Source organism: Patella vulgata, chromosome 5, assembly GCF_932274485.2.
Source record: "Patella vulgata chromosome 5, xgPatVulg1.2, whole genome shotgun sequence".
NCBI lineage: Eukaryota > Metazoa > Mollusca > Gastropoda > Patellidae > Patella > Patella vulgata.
This window is the reverse complement of record NC_065883.2, coordinates 33,003,662-33,015,517: the sequence shown is the minus strand read 5'-3', so window position 1 is coordinate 33,015,517 and position 11,856 is coordinate 33,003,662. Positions and strand designations below refer to the sequence as shown.

Genomic DNA, 11,856 nt, shown 5'->3' with positions numbered 1-11,856 from the left:
AAATCCCACCCTGACTCTTCGCCATATGAATCCACAATGGAAGTCCAAGAGAAAATAATGACAGAATTCTAACGCATAAAAATCAATCTAGATATAGAGCAACTAAATAACCCGTCAGAGGTCAAATTTAATGATGGAGGCAAGAATGCGACCAACAACTTTAGAATGTTAAAAGTAGAGTGTACTTAAAAATTGTAAAGAGTGTAGTGCACTTGACAGTGCGTGAAAATTAATTAACATAGTAGACTGCAGCCGATCGGCTACAGCTGCTATATACTGGTCTAATAAACCTTATATTATACGGCATAATATACACCTTTTATTGCTGTACGAGGTGTGGCGTACAAATATAGACCTATTACCACCTATTCTTTTCTGTCAATAAGTTTAAACTGACACGTCGTTATCAGCATACTTTTAGCAGTTTGCCATGGAAATAATTATTTAACTATCGGAGATTCGCCGAATTAAGCATTCACATCCTTTAATGCAATTGCTGAAACGATACCGAAACTTCATTTAGCATTTTTGCAGACTGAAAAAGAAAGTCCGTCCAAGGTGCAAATGGGTGGTTGGGTCGATGCAGCGTATTCAAATAACGGCAACAGTCCTAGCTGTGAAGGAATTCAAGGTTTTATAAAATAGAGAGCGCTTTATAAAAAGAAACCGCAGATGGCTTTCCTGTCCCACGGTTACAGTTTTCAATCACAAATGCTCTAAATTGACATTATTTTATTCTTTTCATTCGCCTTTTCTTATCAATCCACCGTGAAATACCACACCCATCGTAATTATATAGCTGTACAGTGAACGGACAATAGGCCATCATTCACGTTTTCAAATGGTTTGTGAAACAAGTTACACAATAGTTCAATACGATACTAAACCAGGCCGACCCTAAACTAAATTCTAACAGTCAACAATATATAAGTCACGTGACCTGTATATTCAGTTGACACTCAACTGTGTTTTTGATGCGGTGACACGACACGTCGGCTGACAACGTGGAGGCGATTTCATAAGCCTCTCACATGACTATGAGTGTATTGTATCTGAGGTATGAATGAGTAATACAAGCTTGTTATCTTATCGGGCTTGTTGGTAGGGCCTATTAAACGACCTTGTATTGCGTCTTATGCTATTTATCAGAGCGCAACCGGTGGCCTTTTGTAAGACCTACAGTTATTTTCGGCACACCTTTATCTACACTATACTGTTAGCTGAATATGAATAAAATCCCGCCGAGATTTCCCCTTAGAATGTCGAAATATAAAAAATCCCTATTGAATTTCATGAATGAGGAAATACGAATAGATTTGTATGGCCCATTCTTCGGTCGAAAACAACTGTATCGAATATCTCCAGCGCGGTTTTTCCCCTTCGCGCCTGCTGTCCCGTGTACATGTACGCAAAGAAGGTCCATGAACGGTTAAATTACTGAACCCCAACAATTCTTGGGTGTTTCGCAGGAGGTAGAAATTTGGCTGGAAACATTCAGCAAGAATATCTTCCAGAAATATCTTTTATTAGTGCCTCAAAAACCGCTTAGCTCCCCAAATAGATCTGAGAAAGGTCTTTTTTAGATGGGTCTCCTTCGATACAAATGTGCACAGCTACGTTGATGCGGCAGCTAGGTCCTGTTTTACGTGGAGCTCAATTTCAATATTTCCCGATTCTCAAGTTTGTCGAACTGTTACTTGACCTTTGAGCAAAACGGGTTTAAATGACCATTACGAAGCTGTCTACTGATAATAGTAAGAAATCGTTTCTGTCTATATTTATAAACAAACCATTGCCTGTTATTCCTTCAAACAATGCGCAACTGATCCATTTTGAATGTTCATGTAGAATTGCATGGTGTTTTGATGGAGATATTTTGTAGCCCCTTTTGACTGATAGGACGGAAACAAAATTTCGAAGGAATATCAATCACAGGTTAGGTCATACATGTAGTGTGTTTTGGTGGATAATTCGGGACTAAATTGTGAAGTTTAACATAATATGAGCAGCTCTTTTCAGTTAAAACAACGTTAGAATTGAGTTGCTCTACGAGGATTTCTCTTTGACTGACCTGTTCCATTGTTTAGGGATTTCGTTACATTTATCTAGCACAATGTGTTTTGGTGGATAATTCGGGACTAAATTGTGATGTTCACATAATACGGACAGCTCTTAAAACAACGTTAGAATTTAGTTGCTCCACGGGAAATTCCATTTGGCTGACCTATTCCATTGCAGTTATAGGGATTTCGTTAAAATTTATTGTGCATGCATACCGTTCACGATTCAACATGCAAATAACCGTATCCTTTCAGCAAATAGTCAGCCCCTTCCCAACCCCATCAATCTTACGAGGTATTGAAATATAAACACAACAATTTTTTCTAAGAAAATAACAATTAGACTTTTAATTCTTTATAACTATTCAATAAACAACAACAAGGGTATATAAAAATAAACTATCTGGTCGAATAAAACTATTCAAATGTAGAGAGTATTCTCACGGACGCAATAATGATAAAGATGTACATGATTAATCAACCGTACACACATATATATATATATATATATATATATATATATATATATATATAGTCATTGAGCACGAATAAGTAGACATGTTTATATACACATCTAGGACAAATCAATTAAAACAATCTATTGGAATTGTTTTTAATGTTTTTTAATAATACTGGGTACGATACGAATCATAGATTTGGGGATAACTAATCTGACTTCTTGCTATGATTCCCTGGACATTACTTCGGCTTTGTCATTGACACGACTAAAGTCAGAAAAACAGTGTAATAATATATCGTCAATATCACACGATTTTTGTCTCTTGCTCAGTTTATTTTCTACATCCGTGGAGAGTTTTCTTTTTCGTATCGAAGTGTCATACACAGCGGGGGAGAAAAACGTAGTGTCAATGTCCAGCACATCGGGAACACATGTCGAGTCCGTAAAAATATCCCCATACGTGACATCGGAGTTGTGAACAGCAGCTATTTCCTTAACACAAAAACTGTAGTCCGTTTCACAAATAGTACTCTTGTTTGTTTCGGAAGTGGCAGAAATAAAAGATCCCAGGTCGGACGATTCTAGTGGCGATAAAGGTGATAACTTTGGTAAAGGCGATAGGAATAGTTCTTGTGTGATGACTGAATCTGAAGATTGTTCTAATGATAACGATGTTGATGGAGATGTGGACGATGATGTGGATTCTATGATATCTTCTAAAACTGATTGTAAATCACCACTCTCCATGTTCCCAAATTCTGTATCAATATCACAAGATGCTGAAAAAACAATAAAAGAATAATTAAATAAATAATTCATATCAAATATTCGATAGAAAGACACAGTAGTCCTGAAGAATGCTCCTGGTTGCATAAGATATCCCTAAAAGCTACTTTAATCTGATTTTCCTTCGTTTTTTTATCAATACAATACATACCTATTAATGAAAAAAGTTCGTCTGTATCTTGTTTTGTGATAGAATTATTATCTTCTATGAGCCCATAATATACACAGAAACCACAAGGTACACTGTCGTCTGTTTGATAAGGTATAAGATTTCCACATAATTCACAAACATGTGGTCCTTCTGTAGCACAATCGGACGATGCAGATGGAAGCAATGCCAACTCTTTCATACTTTCTTCACTATTTAATCCTGGAAATCGGTTCATATCCAAAGTATAGTCTATGTTTGTATCCACTGTTAGCGGTGTCATAAGGTGAAGCGGGGCAGTAGTAAAGTCCATCATCTTTGAATATTTGTATAATCGTAGTGGATCAAGATAATATCGTAGTACATTTGAATGAATGACCCAGTCCTAACACACTAGCTATATATACTATTCTCACTATAGTAAACCACGTGTGTGCTACACCACTTGTTGATATTGTAGAATAAGCCGAAAGCCGATAATCAAGGTTTTCATTGGCTGATAACGTTACGTTTGACTGCCGCATGGTCTTCAAAGAGGATATCTCGTGTTTTGATTGGTTGGTTCAAGGGCGTTGGAGATGAAGTTGTTACATTGAACACACGTGGAGCATAGACAACTGTTTATCGTTAATCAACACTTCTGCATGAACCGCGCCCTGGTCGAGTCGGCTTATCTAAGCTTGTGATAATCATCAAAAACCATTTACCGGCTTATCACAATTGAATCAAGATTTAGATTAGAGCGTTGTAACAATGGATGACACATTTGCTTTTCGGATTTTTCACCAAACAAAAAGTATCCCCCGCTCACGTGTTATGTTTTTACTGGGTATAAGCTTAGTATTCTAGCTGTTGATCTTAAAAGGGGATTTCACATAGTTCTACTTATCTAAAGTCAAGTTTATATTTTATATCAGACAAACATGTCTAACCCCAATCTGTGATTGTCACACTAATGTAAAACAAGGAATTATATCGAATATGGTTTTGATAATATTTACTATTTTCAATTTCAGTGGACGGTTTCAAATTCATTTTAAATAGGCTAATACAATTCAATTCATTTTTAAACGGGCCAATACATTTCAATTCATTTTTAAACGGGCCAATACATTTCAATTCATTTTCAACATTAGCCTACTTTGAGTTTTGTAACGATGAATAAAAAAATATTCGATCTTTATTAGCTTCTAAAAAAGCATTATGATTACTAATAAGAAAATAGAGCTTGCATATAAGAGTTTATCATGCGTAAACATTCAGTAAGTGTGGGAACGAACTAGGATTTAAATTCAATCTAAATGGCCTTCTGTTCAGTGCCTGATAACACCAAGCTCGACGTCAGTTGGATAACGCGAGACATAAAGCCCTAGTGTCATTTTCCCAAGAATCCTGAATATTTGAAATGTATATTATACTGTCATGTTGTATATGTTTATAGACAATTGTCGCAATACACTCAAATTTCGAGGAAACAAGGAAACGAGAACAGCTGTCAAATAGGACTCGCGTACTCTTTAATTTCATTTCATTAGGGATTATACTGGACACATGAAACGGTCGAAAATACGATCGTGACCACAGAGATGGACGCCTTTGTTCCAAGAATACACGCAGACATCAATGAAATAAAGCGACGCCAATGACAGAGTGACATGTGTCATATAGAAAAATCGTTTAAAAACACGGACAATGCTATCATTCATTGTTTCCAATCGTTTCATCTGAATTCGTGCATGTTTACCTCCATTTATTATATCGATTTTTTAGGCGTGTCTATTTCTACATGATGTATTATGAGTAATACGAGTTTTAAGGTTAAAAACATTTCAATTTATCGAATTATTTCCTTATCAGAAATGTCAATCAATAAAAATCTCAATAGTTTTTATGAACATGTAGTTTAAAATCAATAGATATGGCAAAAGTACACGCAAACAAAAGTCTTATTAATGAATGGCTGAAAATATACAGTGACAAAGTAAAACTCATTTTTAAAATATGTTTATTGGCATTAAGCCAACAGAACCCGGTATCTGTGATTCTCCTACCGGTTATTGTTGAAATATGCATAAATGTAGGAAAGGTTTTTTTTAACATTGTAATAAACAAAGAAGCAGCAACGGGGTGATAAGCAAGAAAAAATCAAAAGAAATTAAGAAACTTTTGAAGAGGTTTTCTTTGTAGGCTTCGTGGCTTTCTAGCTAATATGTAAATACAGACAATAAAGCGGCACATAAAGAAAGAATGGTATGTTTTCGGAACAAGAAACTGCTAAGCTGGTGCCATGGCATATATATATCTACACCACTTTGTATCTTGACACAATGGTACAATCCCAGTAAACTTGAGTATTCAGTAGCATTCAGCTGGAGTAAATGGGTCTGTTGGTTTCCATCTCCAGACTATTTTATTGTTATTTGTATTTTGGTAAAATTTACACATTGGGACTACTCGGCTGTTGGGAATAATGGATACTTCCTCGTAAGCGTTTTTCGTAAACCGACATGTGATGCCAGCTCGGTATTAAACATTACGTTTTAAACACTTCTCCTCTTCAAAAACATATTAACAAAATGCTTGAAATAGCTTGATTTAACGTCCGTTTCCACCAAAGTGATATTGCCAACATTTATATTACTAAAGTTAAATCGATCAGTACCAGTGAAAAAGTTTATAATTTGAATTATTATATATGAAGGGTCCTATCTGTAAATGTGCTATTACTTGTATCACGCAGTATCACGTCACTTCCTGATTCATATGTTCACAAAAACAACAAATCTTTCAAATTAATATTGATCAATATTTTTAAAAGATTCGACCTTGAATCGATTGTAAATATTTCATTTAATATGAAATACATGTCAAGAATGATTAACGATCGACATGATTTGATAATCGCGGCAATGTTACTGGATGTTGTAAATACGTCACATATTTGATTATATTGAAATCGAGTACATGATTGGTCATAGAAGACTTGTCATCGCCATGTTTCTCAAGTCGTATCTGCTTAACGCCAATTTCGCAATGAATTTAATCCCTCATAACAAGACAGTCTTTTGCCTGGTCGTAAAGTCATTAAGACTGAACTGGTTAATGGAGTCTATTCATAATTACCCTGCGGGGGTTCTTCAGTTTTTGTGCGCTGCTCGTTAGGGAGTCTCCAAATTCTTCAATGTTATTTACTTCACGTCTGTCATCAAGAGGTGTCAATCAATTATCTGCCATTCTCATCAAAGACAGAGTCCAACCTGTAATGAGTCAAATTGTAATGTTACTCATGTGTGAAGATAAGACAATGAAAATCAATCAAGCAAAACGTCTCCAGGTCACGTCCACGCCTTGTAACAATCGGTGCTTTTGTTTTTACGTCACTTGAGACCAGCAATGCGAATTTTATGACCCTTGATAAAGCTTATTTTTAATGTGATGATTTAACAAGCTGCGATAACATGCATAATACGTTTATTAGAAGATGACTAACATTTTATTTTAATCTGCCCATTATTGTCGGTGTTTAGGACTAAACAATTAAACAAAAAAAAAAAACAAAAAAAAACCCCCTTTTAGCTTTTTAGAACCTTATAAGTTATCATACACTGATAAAATTAGAGAATTGAAACCATGCGAGTTGACTCAATTACAGACCTTATGACACTGCGCGCACGCGCTAACCATTCGGCCATCCAACCCCTCACTTTATCAAGCTATAAAGTTCGTTTAATTTTTAAATTAAAAATTTTAAAACAATGCCGTTTCGTGATGTCCTGTTGTAAATGTACGAAAATAAAACCCTTCCAGTTAGGATTCAAGTTTAGTCCTTGTATATGGTCATGTTTTGTTTTCGTGCAGTTTTTCCCTTGGCTTAAACAATGATTGTCGCTTGATATCAATTATCAAGTGATTATATATTTAATGGACACGATTTTTTTGTTGGAATTATATAGCCCATAACTCGTGGTACTGGTAATCGACAAACTTAAAGGCCGGACAATTTTATCATTTCTAACTGTACTTTTATTGTGAATGTACAATGTGTGACACATATAAATAAAAATAATTCTTCTTCATATTGATGGTATGGTCGATAGAGGCCACGTAATATGGAATTAGTCACAGTCACGTTTGATATCATCATTTTGAACACGTATTTAGTTTTACCAATATTATATCGCCGAACTGTCAATATTATACGCATAAAAGATATAAAATATTAATCACAAATTCAAAAATATTATCATATAATTTCATCATAACACAGTCATATATTTACTTCATGATACAATCATATATTAAAAAGGTTATTTACATTGAATTTTTTTTTTTTTAATTGTTGGTAATTTCGTCCTTGGATGGTATCAAAAGAAAGACTGTTTACTCATATTCAAGTATCAAACTTTATGCTGATATTTGGCTGTAAATTAAATAAAATAGTTGGTAATGTTCTTCTTTTGCAAAGATTCAAGTGAAGATTTAAAGACTGCTGTTCACAATTATGGTCTTATTAAATTGTCTTACTAAAGATGAAAATTATTTTATTGTATCTTTTTCTCGTGATAAAAGATTTAGGTCACAACTCATGCCATTGATGACTGATCTCATATAAATGCTATGTTAGATATAAATTTTGCAAATAATGTAGCACTATAGTTGCGTTGGGGCTAAAAATGAAGGAACTGGTTATATGTTCGTTCATTTGTTCCTAAAGTTTTACGTCCACTTCCACCATAGGTGATATCGTAGACAAAGGTTATATGTAAATACAATTTTTGTTTTATAGTCGTTGTAAATTGGTCATATTATATTGCATTATTATACTAACTAAACTATGAGCCAGAAAATACTGAATACAGAATTGAATTGGAAGCCACAAAGTTACAAATCGTGATTTTGACGACTTAATTATTGTAACCTAATCTCAGAAATCAATGACGTAATCTTAACACCTATTAACAAGAAAGACACATTTTATGTTTATATTTCAAAGTGAAAGGTTTCACTCAAGAGTCTTATAATAACCATGTCTGTAATTAGATAATTAGTTTCAAGATCAAAGCATTCAGTCAGTGAATCAGTTAAACCAATACGCCATCATTGCTTTATCTTCTAATAAGCATATCAATTATTTTCAACAATGTTATTTGTTTAAAAACTGATTTAATTATGAAGTCATATATTAAAATTTTAATTGTTGAAACCATATTAAAATATCAATCTTTAATGCATGATGACCACTAAGCAAACAAATTCCCTGAAGCTTAAAATTTTGAGTGGAATATGTTGGATAGACCATTAACGAAAAAACAAAAACCCGCCACCGGTGTTGAGAAAGTCTACAGTTATTTAACAATGTAGCAGGTTTTGTCCATTTGTGACTTTTCTTACACTTTTGAAGGGACCTTGTTTTAGGGCGTGGGGTGTTCGTGGTGGTGGTGGTGGGGGATATGGTGGTACGATAGTATATTATTAAAGAAGTTCTGTTTGACCAGGGGTTTCCGTATGGATCTCTTTTACTTTGTAATGACCCTTTCTTATTATGTATACCATAAACATTTTTCTTCAGTGTTTTTCACTAATTTCGAAATCCGCTTGTGCTTGTGGGTGGATTTCTTTAGGAGCTATAACTGGCCGCATAGACTTGAAGTTCGTGAGGTTTAGCACACATCTCCTCTCTCGGGGATATTGCAGACAAGAGGCGCTTAAGTGTACGTTTATTTATGGACCTGATAATAAAGTCCATGGTTTTTTACACATCTTGCGTAGAAGGCGCAAAAGACATCAAAAACAACCCTGTCGTATTTAACATATTAACCAAACATCCTTGTTATCAGGGTTGTTGATCATTAGAATTATCCGGTGGTGATTAGCACTTTGAATGCCTGGTTGACCCACTTGTGTCTAGCACCAGGAACAAATTAGTAAAAATATCAGAATACATCATGATTTTGAATCTATTTTGACAGCAATAGTTGCTAATGGATAATAATTGATAATTATACAGAAATCTCAATACAAATATCCTTTAACAGATTTTTTAGAATGTGGAGAAGAGTCAGGCCCTAAAATAACGTGCCTTGGAGTAAGAACGTGCTTCGAAATGAAAAATCAGAGCTTCAAAAATAAAAAAAAACGGTGCTCTGAAAAGAATGGCGTACCCTTGTTACTGATAGAATTTGGGTTTTGATGATGATATGATGATAGAATTTGAATTATAATTCAAACAGTATCGTAACAAATAAACTTCTCAACCTGAACGACAGACCCACCCTAATTGCAGAGACGTACGATAAACTCTTACGTAAACTGCGCCAGACTAGTCCAGATGCTGTTTTTAGCATTGAATTTTCACAATTGTCTATCAGAGGCCGCCACTCCCATAGAACCCCCAGCCGGCGCGCTTCGCACCTCCGGCGCTCGCGGACACAGAATCCGGGCTACGAGAATTTAACCTTATTCTAAGCCGTGAGAAGGGTTATGAAAAAAAACAACCCAGTTTGGTCAAAGAATTATTCGTTCCAAATTTATCAAGTCTAACTTACAGATGTAGAATTTTCAAAATTATTGAAGGTCACAATTCGCGCGGGATGTTTTTTTTTAAACAATATTTTATTCACAGGATACCGAAACAAGCCAAAGGCTTATATAAATCGGCTTCCCAAAAGCAAGATACATAAATGATATAAACATATATTATATAATTATCAGTATACATGTATAGGAGTATTAATGTACATATATAATAAGATTATAGGAAGAATATAATCAAGTTTTAGCTAGCATCAGGACGAAGAAGGGGGCGATACTCGACTGCTGAGTTTAAGTTCGTTACTCCAAAATAGTGGGGGCTATTGTAACGTACAACCGACGTTGGTGGGCGGGCGAGGCGGGGCAAAGGTCCAATATACAAAGGACATCGAAAAGACTGTGTAACATCCATAATTTAACTATTCGACAGGGTACAGTTGGTTGAGTGGATAATAATTAATTATTAAGTTTCAAAGCGCTTGGATAATTTAATAAAATCATGAACAGCACATGTAATATTTTCGTTAGTTGATTTGTCTGAATCCACGTCCCCATATAGTAAGATGCGAATATCTTGTTTATCGGGTGGGAGAGTTTTTATAGTTGTTTGTCGTTCATTAAAATAATTTGGACAATGTAGAAGGAAGTGGTAACTATCTTCAATGTTATGGCCGCATCTACATGATGGATTATTTGATACATGCATTAAGAATTTGTGAAAATTTAGATGCGGGATGTGTGTGGCGGATGCAAGGGGAGGGGGGTGGCCCCATGGTCTTACAGGCATAATGCTCCTGTGTATGCCTACCATGAATGTTATAATACCACTTTAAATAGTTTCATATACCATATCCCCCGTGGGACGTTAAAATCCATTTGATTTCATTTTCACGTCATACCATGTTTAAAATATTCGATCTAATCGCAAATGTAATACTCCATGTAACAGGTATATGGTGTGGTTTGAATAGATTAAACGATGAAATGAACAATGCTTTCAACCAGTCCTTGAGGGGACAGCTCATCCGTAAAACCTATATATATTGATGCAACCTATTTTCCACGATTACATTAAAGTATCTTATTTAAGTGCATTTCTGTGAAACCCTCCTCCACTCCCTAACAGTAACACCCATGTATGATATCGGTATTGGTTTGCTTTATTTGAGGGGGTGTGGTGATTAACGCGTGCGCGTTGAATCAGAGCGTCTGTCAATGAAATGAAATGAAATGGGGTTTAACGTCCTACTGTTCTGCCCCAAACTGGGCTAATGAAGATGGGCATACGCTATACAGGGTGCTATGAGGGAAATTATGCCCGGACAGCTGCACTACGGCCCACTCTTATATAGAATTCCAACTGTCAGGGGATCTTTTACGTGCACGCCAATGTGTACACGGGACCTCGGTTTTTCGTCCCATCCGAACGACTAGATAGCTGGAAGAACTATCCCTGTTCGCTACCCGACACCGGTATGTGATTAGCACATAGAATGTGTGACTAACCGAACTACATGTATGTCTATACCAAGAACAACTTGTTTGTCACAGAATTACAGAACTATCACAAATACTTCACGATTTTGAAACTATTTTGACAGCAAAGTTGCTAATGGATAATAATTGATATTATCACCCAATAATACATTCTACAGTAGATATCGCTTGTGTGATATATTTCATAATATACTGCGATATCTCCTAAGGAAATATCGCTTTACATGAATTTGATTGGTCAGTTGAAAAGGAACTACTTTTTTTATTTTCAAAGAACAGTTCATTTTTTATTAAAAGTAACTCTTTTTTATTAAAAATGAACTACTGTTATTCAATTCACCTTGATGGAAACACTGGGTCAATATAAAGGACTT

At 35.2% G+C, this 11,856-nt stretch overlaps 1 long non-coding RNA gene across 1 annotated transcript; it reads right to left on the bottom strand.

Annotated features, from left to right (window-relative positions):
* Nucleotides 1-2,378: 2,378 nt before the first annotated feature.
* On the bottom strand, nucleotides 2,379-4,402 carry LOC126821785 (uncharacterized). The gene is made up of 2 exons (XR_007680495.1): nucleotides 3,458-4,402; nucleotides 2,379-3,299 (listed from the first exon to the last, which is right to left on the bottom strand). It is a non-coding gene; the product is annotated as an uncharacterized LOC126821785 (long non-coding RNA).
* Nucleotides 4,403-11,856: the final 7,454 nt, after the last annotated feature.